We start from the raw sequence: 15,213 nt of genomic DNA, 5'->3' as shown, positions 1-15,213 counted from the left end.
TCTCTCTCTCTCTCTGTCTCTCTGTCTGTCTGTCTGTCTCTCTCTCTCTCTCTCAGTCTGTCTGTCTCTCTGTCTGTCTGTCTCTCTCTCTCTCTCTCTCCCTCTCTCTCTCTCTCTCTCTCTCTCTCTCTCTCTCTCTCTCTCTCTCTCTCTCTCTCTCTCTCTCTCTCTCTCTCTCTCTCTCTCTCTCTCTCTCTCTCTCTCTCCTCTCTCTTCTCCTCTGTCCTTCCTTTTTCCTCTTCTGGTTGCTCCCTTCTTCTTTCGCCGCCTTCTTTTCTCTGTTGTCGCTTCCCTTTCCTCCGCTTTCTGTCTGTTCTTCGTCCTTTTTCGCTTTCTTTCGCGCTCTCCTCTCTCTGTCGTCTCTCTTCTCTCTCTGTCTGTCTGTCTGTCTTTCCTCTCTCTCTCTCTCTCTCTTCTTCTGTCTGTCTGTCTCCTCTCGTCTACCTCTCTCTCTCTCGTCTTCTCTCGTCTCTGTCTGTCTCTCTGCCCTCTCTCTGTCTTCTGTCCTCTCTCGTCTCTTGTCTCTCTGTCTGTCTTCTCTCTATCGTCTGTCTGCTCTTGTCTGTCTGTCTCTCTCTCGTCGTCTGTCTCTAGATCTGTCTGTCGTCGTCTCTCTCTCTCTCTCTCTCTTCTTCGTCTGTCTCTCTCTCTCTCTCTCGTCTGTCTGTCTCTCTCTTGTCCGTCTTCGTCTCTCTCTCTCTTCTGTCTGTCTTGCTCTGTCTGTCTTCGTCTCTCTCTTCTCTGTCTGTCTCTTCTCTTCTGTCTGTCGTCTGCTTTCTCTCTCTCGTCTCTCTCTCTCTCTCTCTCTCTCTCTCTCTCTCTCTCTCTCTCTCTCTCTCTCTCTCTCTCTCTCTCTCTCTCTCTCTCTCTCTCTCTCTCTCTCTCTCTCTCTCTCTCTCTCTCTCTCTCTCTCTCTCTCTCTCTCTCTCTCTCTCTCTCCCTCTCTCTCTCTCTCTCTCTCTCTCTCTCTCTCTCTCTCTCTCTCTCTCTCTCTCTCTCTCTCTCTCTCTCTCTCTCTCTCTCTCTCTCTCTCTCTCTCTCTCTCTCTCTCTCTCTCTCTCTCTCTCTCTGTCTCTCTCTCTCTCTCTCTCTCTCTCTCTCTCTCTCTCTCTCTCTCTCTCTCTCTCTCTCTCTCTCTGTCTCTCTCGTCTCTCTCTCTCTCTCTCTCTCTCTCTCTCTCTCTCTCTCTCTCTCTCTCTCTCTCTCTCTCTCTCTCTCTCTCTCTCTCTCTCTCTCTCTCTCTCTCTCTCTCTCTCTCTCTCTCTCTCTCTCTCTCTCTCTCTCTCTCTCTCTCTCTCTCTCTCTCTCTCTCTCTCTCTCTCTCTCTGTCTCTCTCTCTCTTCTCTCTCTCATCTTTCTCTCTCTCTCTCTCTCTCTGTCTCTCTCTCACTTTCTCTCTCTCTCTCTCTCTCTCTCTCTCTCTCTATCTCTCTCTCTCTGCTGCTTTAGCGGAACACAGGAATGGCTGTAAAATAAGTCTATTAGTCATTGTGGAGGGTTCAGTGGGGACACTTGTGGGGAATGATTTCTCAGTGCTCAACATTTAAACACCGGCCTCGGGCAGGGCATTTTTAAGGGGGTTGGATGTAAGAGTTTAGCCGAAGAGACAGAGGTTCACAATCACAAGGTACCCCATTTTTTCTTTCAGTTTCTTATTTTCTTTTTATATCAAGCATAACATAGACATTCTGTAACATTTTGTTCATGTGTTTGTATGCGCTTTATAAGGTTCAAACCTTTTCCTTAAATCTTGTTAAAAGTGCATTGGTTGATTGACAGGTCATAGTATTCTGATCTCTGCCTTGAACGCTGCTTTCTGTCTCACGGTGTGTGCAGAACGCCGACAGCAGCTGTGTCTGCAGACACCGATGTGTTTGTGGAAAGAATCCGAAGACGGCAGATGTTTTGCATGCAGGGCTGTATTGCATTGTGGAGACGGTCGATTTACTCATGAATGTTTAAGGAGACGCCACTAGCACCAAATGAAATGAAATTGAAAGTTGAAGTCTTTAAAGGTTTACGTATTAACATTTAAAATTTTATCAAGCAGTGTCTAGCCATTTTGCTTAGTCATTTATAAAAGCTTATGTTGAGGTTTATCATTTTTTTACTCCCAAAAGTAGAGTCTTGCTGATTCAGAATGCATTGCATCTATGTATATTCAGGAGAATGTGGATGACCCAATGATGATGTACATGTCTGTGACTAACAATGTGAGCGTGATTCTTTGTGATCGGCTATGGTTTTTGTCTCTGTAGTGGTGTTGTAACAGCTTTGTTGCAGATTTTTGTGCCGCGTGTGGGTGTGTTTGGATGTGCTTATTTCACTGTCCGCTGGTGCGGAAAAAAAGCAAATGCATGCAAAAAAGGGTGGAGAATCATTGTTTGAAGGGGACAACTACATGTTTTTTGGTCTGAGATTGGATTTTTGAAACATTGTGAAATGCAATGCATAAAAACAGACACTATGGGGCGGTTTCCCAGATTATTTTAAGACAGGACTAGGCCTTAGTTAAATTAGGAAAATTAAGTTGTTTAAAAAACATACTTTACAAAAAAAAATTACTGTGTGCATCTTGAGAGAAAACAATCACAGTGATATATTTTAAGATAGTGCAAGTTGTTTTCGATCAAGGCATCTCTCACATTTAAGTTAGTCTGAGACTAGGCTTAAACCCTGTCTGGGAAACCGCCCCTATATGTATAAAGAATAAATATGAATATATACACAAACGTGCAGTCGAGTAAAGCTGTTTATGACAGACGGATCTCTCGAGGTCAGATTGAGAGATGTGTAGTCTTCACTTCCTAGCATGCACTGCTGCGGCTTTTTCTTGTACAGCAGCGCACACTTTATTTACTTTAAACGGATGTGATAGGTTTATCTTGTACAGCTAGTACAGACACTTTGTGGCGTCATTTGTATGTCGAATTAGCGGCTAACAGCTTATGGTCAGTTGGGGTGGCAACTGAAAGCTCATTTTCAGGGTGGCAGTAGCCACCCGGTGCCACCCCTGTGGACACGCCACTGTGGATGTATGAAGCACAGTCCTGTACCTTTGTCTTTTTGATTCAAAGACTTATGGATTCAAATCCATATAATAACATCGAAAGCCATACTTTTTGCGCTATCATGTGTAGCTCAGTTTCAGTGTTTGGTAAATTACTCTGAAAAAGTAATTAATTACTAGTTACTAATTACATATTCAATAGTGTAATTCGATTACTGTACAAATTACTCTCTCCAAAAAGTATTTAATTACTTATTACTAATTACTTTCTATATCCTACATCAACCTGCTAAATGACTAAATGTAAACCTTGGTTAGAATTGATTCAAGGATAGACATGAAACGGCTCTTTTAGTTCATTCAAATAAATAATATAAAACAACATAAAGTAGTATTATTAACAGACCAAAGTATTACAAATGTGAGAATTATACATTAAAACACGGATTTTTAAGTCAGACTTTGAATTTTGATGTCATGAGGCGTGTGCCATATGTGCATTCACCTGGAAACATACAGGCCTTTAGGGTCATCATGAGTCATGGCCAGGACAAACGCATTCACCCATTTTCTTCCATGCGTGTCAATCACGCATCTCACATCTTCACCAAGTACAAGAATGTAATTTGGACTGTCAGTGACAAATTCATGTTCAGTCTCCAATCAGAAGCAATCAGATCCGGCCCGCAAGATCAGGAATTACAGAGCGCACGTCGCTTTCAGCCCAGATTGTTTTTCGATTTGCATAATTTCTCGAATCGGCCACTAAAACAATGCAGACGGCGCATGCAAATAATGCCATCAACGGGTGCAATTTCCCCTTTAGATTGCCATTACAATTATTATTACCAGCGATGTTGAGGCCGCCATTGAACTGATAATTGTGCCAGCATTGGTGTACGGTTTTACCTTTTATACGACGCATCTTTTATTTTGTTTTTTAATATAAATTATGCTGTTTACTAAAATTACGTTTAATGGAATACATAAATGTCTGTGATTTTATACACATTTGATTGCAGGAGTTTTAAGATGTCAAGAGATTTTGGATGGGTGAATTGCATTTCTGCTTTAATGCGGCATTGCTGAGTCACTTCTCATTTTGCCAAACAGCTTTTTTTGACTGTATTTATTTTCGTCACCCTATTAGAGATAAGAAATTTCCATAACAGCCTATAACTTCCTCCAAACAAGTTTCGATTCTGGTTTGAATAAATGATAAAAGTGTGTATAACTGTTCTTAAAGAGTCAGTTCTTGCAAAATATGTGAAACCCAAATTAGGCCTGTGCTTTTCAATACAACCGAATTGTTTGGTTACCAACATTCTTCAAAATATCTTCTTTTGTGTTTTGCAAAAGAAAGAAAGTCATAAAGGTTTGGAATGACATGAAGATGAATAAATGATGACAGAATTGTTATTTTTGGGTGAACTATCCCTTTAACCTGTGTCAGGGTCTGTAAGCGTCAGTATTTAGAGTCCTGTTCCACTGAGTTAGTTCAGATTAGATCATTACTTCTGATTTGGTTGATAGGAGGAAGGCTGGCCCGCTTTACCCCGGTCTCCTCCATCCCCGCAGTTCCCTCAGACTCGATTTGAAAGACGTATCGCTGACATATTCTCAATCGACAGTCACCGTGATGAAATGATGAAAGGAAAGCGATAAACAGGGAACAGATCAGAATCGATGACACGATGCTTCAGACGGGTGCGTGCGAGGCTGACTGGAAGAAAGGTTTCAGATGAGGGCGAGCCAATGACAAGGATGCTCCAGGAAAAGAATGCATGCGTCAACCTCGAATATTTTTGTGAGGAACGGTTGTGTAATTTTAGTCGGATCTCACAATGTTTTTCAGTCTCTTGGAAAGGGTGCATCACTCCCACACTTGGTTTTCTGAATCTGAATTGTTATATTTTTTCGGAGAAATGGTTTGCTGTCTGTGGAAAAGCGTCCTGTTCTGTTGGTGAAGTTTTGTGGGTGGTTTCTGAGACGTTTTTTGAGAAGTTTCTGTACCAAAATTTGGCTTTTGGGTGAAACCTGTAAGTTTGATCACAAAAAGAAATGGCACAGCTCGCCTCAACAAATCGCATAGTTTAAGGTATCATTTAGGAGCAAAGAGTGCAGAATGAAGCAGTGTCTGAGCTGTGATGTAAAAGAGATGTTTATTAAAATTAGTTTTAGAACAAATGTCTTTGAGATCAGACAGTGTGCTCGAAAGATCATGCTTTGTATAAAGCGTGAGACGGATTGTGATTCAGAATCTCAAAACCATGGTGAACACACACAGCCACTCATTTATTTACAGATAAGCAGTCTCACATCAGGGTGTCTCGTGAGTGTAATGTCAAGTAGATAAGTGAGATTATTTGGCAGTTCCCCAGAGTGTAGAAACCGATGCCAAGCAATTCTCTTAATTGTGACCCAATGGTGTTTAGTCGTCATGCTCTGTTGTTGAAAACATCATTTGTTGTCCTGTGTATCTTATTGTTTCCTTCTGTTTATGTGACATTCATTTGAACCTTTCCTTACACTGCAAAGTGTTATTTTCCAACACAATCATTTAAACATCCTTAAAGCAATATATGGCTTTCCTTCTGAAACCTCGGCTGTCCTGTTTTTCAGGAAATGGAAAAAACACTGTACTTTTTTAAATGATGGATTAAGTGGACGAGCACTTGGTTAGATATTTGCAAAACCAAGTGACAAACATAAAGAGTTATAAGACTAATAATAATGATGTATGGCAAAAAAAAGAAACATCATGAAATATGGAGATACAAGGTTTCAGAAGGACAGTAGCGATATATTTTCTTAAGGATCAAATATGAGACGGTCTTTTATGTCTTGCTTTCAGAGAGAGGTCACAAATTTTGGTCATGCTTTGGCTTAAAACAATGAAAATGTGTGAATTATTTTCCTTACTCCCACTGGCAAACAGCTTTTTCTTATTTGAACACAAAATACAGTACGTCACAAAGTTCTGTTAGGTACTCTTTGAAACCAAGACGTTAATGCTGTCATTCTGCTTGTCAAGTGAAAACAAGAAGAAAAGCATTTTCTTTGCAGTGATTGTGCTTTTTATGTTCAGTTTCGTTCGTTTTTTACACTTTATATGTTTTGTGGCTTTATAACCTTCTCAAACATCCCCCCACCTCCTTTGGTTAGACAGAGATAGTCCCGCCCCAAACTCACGCCATTGGTTCAGTTAGTGTTGGGCGAACTGCTTTACGTTTTTTAAGGAAAAAATCCACCTACAGTTGCATCTACGACATTTAAAATCTTCATTACCTTCAAATCCTTTTAAATGCATGTTTCTAATAATAATCTTTTATTGTCTCTCTTAGTCAAGTGGCAGAAGAAACGCAGCATTATACAGTACACTCTTAAAAGTGTTTAAAAGGTTCTTCACAGTTTTGGTTCCACAAAGAAGCATTCAGTCAAAGGTTCTTTAAAGAACCATCTCTTTCTTACTTTTTTATAAGCGGAAGAACCTTTTTTCGCCACAAAGAACCTTTTGTAAGGTTCTTCAGATGTTAAAGGTTCTTTATGGAGCCAGAAGGTTCTTCCATGGCATCGAAGAACCTTTTGAAGCAGCTGTGAATGTATTGAACATTTAGTTTAGGCTTCTGGTAAGCAGTGTGAATAATTTATGTGTTGTACGCTTTCCTCTGTGCCAGTGTGTTCAGTCAGGGAAACAATATTTGTTTTGATTGTTTTAATTTTGTCATTAATTTTAAATTGCATGTTGTCATTTGTTTTCCTAGGCCAAACAAAGCTAATAGTGCAAGCAAAGGACTTTTGCCGTCATAATGTTCGCACTTTAGTTAGGCCTTTAACGTGAACTTCATATACAAACACAGACGTGTTTAGATTAAGGAAAGCAGTGTCAACAGTGCCTCGCAATATTACAGAATCACCACACGTATAAAAGAAAGAACTGAAGACATTTCATGTCTTATTTGTTTCCTCTAGAAGGCAATGAAATGAAATGACGTACCCCGGCAAACAGTTTTGATAGCACCGCAGAGCCACAGTGTTTGCCTTTTAGAAATCCCAAATAAATCCCTAAGAGTTATTTCTGTATGTTAAGCTGTGATAGGCGAACATCTGGACACTTAAAGAAGCATTAAACCTTCAGAGAAACAGTTTATAATCGAATTCCTCCAGTAGGAAATGCATTGCACGGCGTCTGCAGAGATATTGACACAGTTCCATTTAAGAGCCGGAGTGGATGACTTGAGCGCTGACTGAAAGACTGCGGAAGTAACCGGAGCAGACTCTGAATGCATCTGCGTTCACTATAGTGCTGTCCGCGGAGAGCTTTTATTACAGGAACACACACCTCACATCCAGGAAGAGTTGTTTTTATTAAATCATTAATCATTTTAATGGAGGCTGTGAAGTGCTTGTGGCGTGTTGCTCAAGTGTTTGGTGTGATGTGTGAAGTGAATCTTTAAATGGACACACACTTGTGAAGGATGTGATGCAGACGTTATCATTTGTCTAAGGTGCTCGTGCAATGCTGCGTGTGCAGTTGTCTGTAGACTAACTACAAAAATGAAAATTCTGTCATCGTTTACTCACCTATCATCGTGTTATTTCAAACCTTTATGTCTTTCTTGCTTCCGCAGAACAAGAAGATATTTTGAAGAAAGTTGGTAACCGAACAGCGCTGGACCCCATTCACTTCTATTGTATGGACACAAAACCAATGCAAGTGAATGGGGGCCGGTTAACGACATTCTTCAAAATATCTTCTTATTTATCATTTGAGCATTAGCTTTTTTAAAACTGGATTTAATAGTTTTGATGGCATATTTCAACACATTGTTGGCTGGAGATTTATTGAGATTTTTTGTCAATTATTTTTCTTAAAAAGTGTACATTTTAAAATCATATAGTTGATATTAGTTTTTGGCCATGACATAAAATAAATACAATCTTTACGTTTTTTTCTTTTTTAATAAAATCTGTTATTGCAAGTAAATAAAAAACCTTCTAATTACTTTACCTTGATTCGCAATCCCATGGTTATTATTATAATTTATAATCTTTAATGTTATGTGCTGTCTGGCAACATTTTGTGGGAAATGTAGACGGCGATAGATAAGCAAAAGTTATCGATTTCTACTTACTAGTTAAAGAGAGAGATTTACAATATACTGGATATCGCTGCTGTCCTTCTGAAACCTTGTATCTCTATATTTTTCTCAAATTTATAACAAAAATGTCAGAAATGTGCTCTAATAATGTTATTAAATTAATATGCATTGCAGTATTAATGGTGTACGTTAAATCTGCCCAATACATACATTTAAACACTTGACATTTTGCTTTGATATTTGCTGACATTTTGATACCGTACATGTCTGCATTACATTCTATCCTTTGTCTTCAGGTATGTTTAAAAACACTGTAGAGCTCTCTTGACCTTTAATTTCTCCTCACTTCTCGCTCTCTACCCCCTGTCAATCGACGACCCCCCACAGTTCATAAGCAATCTTCCATTAGACTGTAATTAGACATGAGAACAGTAGGAGGGAGGTAAACACAAAAACATCTTTTAATAGAGATGGTAGCGTCTCAAGGGAAAACCCAGATTATAGTCAGTATTATCTTAAGTACCTCGTGTTCATTCAGGAAGAATTCTGCAAATTCACTTCCTAAATGTGTGAACACAACCAATTAACAGTGCACGATGTTTTCTCAGACATGCAAGAGAAGTCATTAACCGTAATATGGCACATTGCTTCCGTGGTTTATTATCTCATTCATATCGTAAAGTGACATACAGGATTGAATGTTAATGGTGTCCAAGGTCTCATCGCTAATGCTTCTGTGTTAATTAAACAAACACATACTGTACGCATATTGCCATCTAATGGAGTTACCGTGGTTACCGTTATCAATAATAGTAGACATCAGCCGCACAGATGTACGTATGAATTCACTTTTGAGTTGTTTTCAAGCAAACGTCTCTGAGTTTGGGAGCCGTATGAATATACATCACAGGCGCTGCCTTTCCCTCCGTGGACCAGCCTACTAATTTAGCACTCTTAATGCATAATTGATATTCATGAGGTCTGTTCGTGATGCTTACCCCTCTACTGAGGCTGTCAGGAGATATTATTCCCCTCGGCTGAGACCAACAGACTGATGGGAGTCCCAGTGGGTTTTAAAATGAGTTTTAACGTCAAGACAATCTCAAAACAACAGTCAAAATTCATGTAATCCCTCTTGTTGGACATTCTCTTTTGCATACAATAAAAATGAATCGTGACTCAAGAATGATGACTTTTTAGCTATTGAGTAAGTTACATGAGATGCTTTATTTGATGTATTTTCATTCTCAGTGAACCGTTCCTTTAATATTATAAGGCGGATGACAGTGGTAACAGAAAATTGGTGCTTTTTAGTTTCTCCATCACTCGAGACAAATATCCCGGCGTGTGTCCACACGGAGACTGAAACTGCAAAACACATCTCTTCCGTCAACACCTGACTGATCGGTTCTGACTTCTATCTCTTTTCTACTCTTAAAAAAAACCCCACCTTAGCTCTGTATACTGTGATAGGCTATATGAAACCACTTTTCTTTTACTGCGCTTATGCTTTTTGTTGTCCTTATGTTGTTCCAATTGCTTCCATTGTTTCCCTCATCTGTAAGTCGCTTTGGATAAAAGCGTCTGCTAAATGACTGAATGTAAATGTAAATGTAATACAACTATGGTGAGCTTTTAGTTGTAGCTGGAGGGTAAACAATGTAAAATGTTAGTGTCCATGCTCATTTCACATGGACTTAAAACTTTAATTGTGAATTTGTCTTAAATTATTTAATAAATGTTTTTTAATTGAATATATTGTTCTTTAATGTCATCCACCGGTGTTTTGTGACTCTTTTTATAAGTATCGATTTAGGCACCATTTAAGCACCGGTATACCATTTTAAATGTATTGATTTGTCACCGATATCGAAAGAAACCCAAACGATTCCCTACCCTACGTATCATTAGGATATTTTGCAATGTTCCCCTATTTTCATTTTTGTAATACAAAAAATGTCTTTTATTTACTATAATAGAATAATGATGATAAAACTGTTATATTTTCCAGACAAATCAGCCTAAAATGATCATTTTATTATGTACTGCACAATTTTAATAGCATATTAATTTTCTTATAATTAGATTTTTTATATTGTTTAGTGGGAAAAATTGCTCGATTGTCATTTAAGACAATGTGGTCATAATAGCCTTAAAAATAGTCTTTGTTTTTTTTCTTCAAATATATACATTTCATTTTACTGCAAAATTTGTATTTAAAAAGTATACATGTGTATAAATATATATATAATTTTTGAAAATGTATTATTTAATTGTTTTTGTCACAGCTGACTCTTAAATTCTATTGGCACAGGTTTTGTCCTGAGCATCCTCGCTGAAGGAATATAGAATATAAGCACATTTTTGATCTTCTCTCTTATTTCTCTGATGACCCAGCCAGCCCTGTTCACTTTGAGAACTTTTTACTTCATGGAGCTCAATAACAGGTTGTGGTAGCACATGTTTATCTCTTCTTTTTTCTTAGCTATTGTAATAAATCAGAACACCTGTTTCTATATGTAATGCATGTGGTTTCTAGGATGCTTAGTGACATGGTGACATCATGAAAATCTTCACGGGATGCATAAAATATTGTTACTTACCAATTTTGATGATAGTCTCGTGCAGATATGATTTAGGTCCTGCTTATAAATCTGTGAGATTTTTTCACTTTGATGCCAGCACGAGTCGTGTGTTTGTGTACAATTACTTTTACATGAATTCATTTAACAGTCATGTTGTGTTTGGATATACAGTAACACTTCATGTGTTAATTACCACGTATCTGTTTGTAATTTAATTTAAGAAGGAAGTTTGAATTTCTAGGCATGGTATTGTTAGAACGTGTCATACTCATGCCAGCTTTCATGCATCACCTTTATTTGTTTGTGTAGATAGAAACATATATTTTTAGGATACGTCAATGTTGATGTCAGTGTTTGTATAAAAACACAATATTGTAGGCATTTTGTCATGCTGTAAGGCGAATGTTAATTGTTTTGACAGTGCTGAGCTTAGAGAAATATGTTGAGGCGAAGGGGAATGTGCCAATTTAATTAAAATTTCAACTCATGAATTGAAAGGCGGACGGTTTTTACATTCTGGGTTTTGCACACACACAAACAGACTTACTTTTTTCCTCTGTAGAACACAAAAGAATATATTTTGAAGAATGTCGATAACCGAACAACGGCGGTACCCATTCACTTCTATTGTATAGACACAAAACCAATGTTATCAACATTCTTCTACATTTTTTCCTTTGTGTTCTGCAGAAGAAAGTAAGTCAGACAGGTTTGAAATGACACGAGGGTGAGTAAATGACGACAGATTTTTCATTGTTAAGTGAAGTTTCCCTTTAAGAGTTCCTGGTTTGAATAAGAACGCGTATCTATTTCAGCTGAAATGCCCCTCTAATAAAGTCTGTTTGGGCCGGTCTTATTACTATCATCCCAGTACAAATAGCCAGAAGGAGACAGATGCCTGGCCATCTGAACGGAGTTTTAAAATTCAGACCCGCAAGTCAATTTCGGCCCATTTGGAGAGCATCTGATGAGATTAATGGAAACGTTACCCATATGCCATTGTATTAGAACAGAATGACACTTTTTTTATTCGCTTAAAGTATGAAGGACCTCATAGCTGAACTTTGACCTGGTTGTAGAGATAATATATGTTTATGGACGGGAGAGATTCATTTTTGCCACAACAGCGCTTTCATTACTGTGGCTTTCATTTGATGACACGGTGGCCGTGCCAAGACAATAATGACAAAATGTTTGTTGTCTCTCTATTACACTAGCTTTATACTCATGAGAACGAAAAATCACAGATGAGATCTCTTTAATATCTCAATTTCTAGACACCAATGAGATTAAACGGAGAACAAGTGGAACTTTTTGTTTAAGTCTCCTTATTTCTCCTGAAAAAAGAGGCAGAAATCTCACAAATGTCTCTGTCATTAGAGTTTCAGAAGAGATGTCAACAATGTCTCAAACTGAGCTCAGATTTGTCAAGTCTGCAATCAAAAGTCAACATTATTGAAGATCTCAAACATTTGTCATCAAATGTACGCATATCTAGATGATTTAATTCCATTGATTTGAACAATTAGAATTGGAGGAAGGTGTAAAGATAAAGATTCACAGCTCAACTATTCATTTGAGTCTTTATTTATGTGTTTTCTATGGCGGTCATTAGGTGGTACTTGGAACAACTCATTTTAATAAAGGTGGTACTTGATCTGAAAAGTTGACTTGACTTTAACATCTGAACACCTTTCTGTTTCACATAAGGTTCTTTGTGGCGAAAAAAGGTTCTTTAGATCAGTGGTTCTCAAACTTTTTCGTTGTAAGGCCCCCTTTGTGTTAAGTGCATCGCTTTGCGGCCCCCCATATAAAGACGTATAATCTTAAACTTAGAATTTTAATTAAACCAAAAACATTCAGTTATACAATGCTGGAACCTTAATTCTTTTGGTTGGTGGTGTCATTTTTCTGATGTTTGATTGCATAAAATCTATGATAAATTTCTATATTTCATAAAATGCCACAAAATCAGTGGCCCCCCTGGATCCATCTCGGGGCCCCCCTAGGGGGCCACGGCCCCCAGTTTGAGAACCACTGCTTTAAAGAGATGGTTCTTTAAAGAACCTTTGACTGAATGGTTCTTGGTGTAACCTCAAATGGTTCTTCTATGGCATCACTGTGAAGAACCTTTCAAGCACCTTTATTTTTAAGAGAGTAGGTATCTCTCTCTCTTATGAATGCATTTATGCATATACTGTAGGTCTGGTTAGGTCACATGAAAACGCTCTGAAATCGCAGTGATTTGTTTTCCCATTTGGCTGAGGAGGGCTGTTGCGTAGAGACAAACCAAAAATAATCCACTGCACTGCACATGCACAAAATCTCTCACAATGAGGCATATACAGTATATATATATATATATATAATGTATATGTGGTTATCGCTCTTCACCTCTCTCTCACACACAAACTGCTCAGACAGCCAGCAGTGCTCTCTCATGTGGAGGTCAAACGCACAGTTGGGGGAAGAGACACAGTCGCTGTTATTGTGGAGGTAGGGATGGGTCAGTCTGTGCAGTAAAACATTAAACGCAGCTGCAGGCTTTGAAGATCTAACGTCGAGCACGCTGAGGAGATCATCCACGAGTGCGTCATTTTTACGTTTTTAAAAGAATGCTTGAAACTAGGGCTGCACGATCGTGGGTAAAATGATAATCACGGTTATTTTGCTCAACAATTTAATCACGATTAGTTCAGAACATTTGTTTATAATTTAACTTCGGCGTGTTTATTGGGCCTATACTTTACAGCCAATGAATATGCTATCATCTGCTGCCATTGAACTTCTTCAACACCGTATTTCAAAGAACGCAATCAATCATCTAAACACTCCACGGCAAAAAATTACATTTTGTGACCTTCGGAATGAAACCTTGCAACTCCATTTTTGATTCTTGTTCTTTTATAAATCATTACTATTGGTCACCCTTCATGTTTGTCTGTGGGATTTACAAAAAAGTATTAAAATAGTAGAAATGCAGTGAAAAAATGTTGTGTTTTTTTATCTCTTGTAAAATGGCGGTTTAAAAGATACAAGCTTTGCGATGATTTTCTGATCTAAAAGGGAGTTTTGTGGTTGCTTTTAAAACATTAAATTACGATTTATCGTGCAGCCCAACTTGAAACCCATTGCCATACCTCTAGTATGTTGCCAGGGTGTTGCCAGGTGGTTGCTAAGGTGTTCTTCAAGGTTTCTAGGGTGTGCTGGGTGGTAGCCTGCAAGACAATAGAGCAAATGCCGAAAATTCCCATTATACCCTGCTCATTTATATATACAGTATAGGTGTATAGCAACACTTAAAGGCGGGGTGTCCGATTTCTCATAGCCGTTGTTGATGTTCAAATCACCAAAACAAACACACCCCTACCCCCATGTTTCGCTTTCGTCAGCGCTCAGCTAATGTCCATCCTGTGCACTGTGCACATTACTGCTGATTGGCTACAAGGTTGTTTTGGTACTCGGCCCGACTCGGTTGTCTAATGCGTAATTCGGAAATCGGTTACCCCGCCTTTAAGATAGCAGCTGTAAATGGATGTGTTGCTGTGGAGAACACATGCTATCTTTGTTCACCGGTAAATAGAAAAGAAAGAAGCCTGATGGTATATGTGACCTTGTTTGTGTGCTCTGTTTCTCATCGTCCAAAGTGCTGAAAGCCATCGACACATCTCACAGCTGAGACGTGTTGCCAGGTAACTACACCTGACATTGAGCTTAAAGATCCCTCGTTCAGAAACTTTTGTCATCAACTCTAACCAGACGTCTTTTACCTTTTAAGTATCATAGATATAAGAACTTTGTTTTGTCATTATAGATCCTTTGCGATCTATAATCAAGTAAGATCCTTTGTTGTATAGTATATTATAAATGTTTATGTCAGTTGGAAAAATGGCAGTAAATGAATATGTCACTTGAACTGAAAATGAACTCATTTACAGTCATCACACTTGAGCATTCTGCTGGATATTTAGATCATATATGGATTGTTTATTGTGCATCTGTAGGAATAACTTTTGTTGCCTGGACATGAGCCTTGTGAACGCTCTGGTAAGCGAATGATTAAACGATGACCATATTTTTATTTCTAGGGAGTAAAAGTAACCTATTTAACTTAAAAAGCGATGCTGAAGCATGTTTCCTTTCAGAGAAGTAATATTGTAGAACGTGATATCAAAAATCGCTTACTTCCATACTATATGTATGCAAGAGCAAAAAGCAGTATAAGAAATCCCCAGGTGTTTTTTGTAGAATTGTGACGTAATAAGGGAATGTATTGTAGTAGCACACTGTGTCCTATAGAGGGCAGTGTTGATTTAAACCCCTCACTGCCAATGTCCTGGACAAACCACAGCTACAGATTGTAGTTATATACACCGATAAATGGGGCTCTCTATTAATGGTGATGTGATTAGTCACCTTGATATAAAGCCTAATGTATTTTTTGTCTCAGACAGTTATACCCAATGACATGACATTTCATAGTGATTACAGCAGACATTAAACAGTGGGACATTGC

General features: G+C 38.4%; 1 protein-coding gene across 5 annotated transcripts in view; it reads left to right on the top strand.

Moving 5' to 3' along the window:
- The window catches only part of rap1gapb (RAP1 GTPase activating protein b), a 66,251-nt gene that overhangs the window by 13,078 nt on the left and 37,960 nt on the right, over nucleotides 1-15,213 (top strand). Inside the window, exon 1 of one of the 5 annotated variants that reach the window (XM_057337227.1) lies at nucleotides 1,540-1,627. The exons of the other annotated variants lie outside the window; for them this stretch is intronic. The gene's annotated coding sequence lies outside the window, so the exon portion shown is untranslated. Of the gene's footprint in view, nucleotides 1-1,539; nucleotides 1,628-15,213 lie in introns of those variants that run through there. 5 annotated transcript variants of the gene reach the window in all.

The sequence above is a fragment of the Triplophysa rosa genome, linkage group LG7, assembly GCF_024868665.1.
Source record: "Triplophysa rosa linkage group LG7, Trosa_1v2, whole genome shotgun sequence".
NCBI classification, from domain to species: Eukaryota; Metazoa; Chordata; class Actinopteri; order Cypriniformes; family Nemacheilidae; genus Triplophysa; species Triplophysa rosa.
The sequence above is the reverse complement of the archived record's forward strand: the minus strand, read 5'-3'. Positions and strand labels throughout refer to the sequence as shown.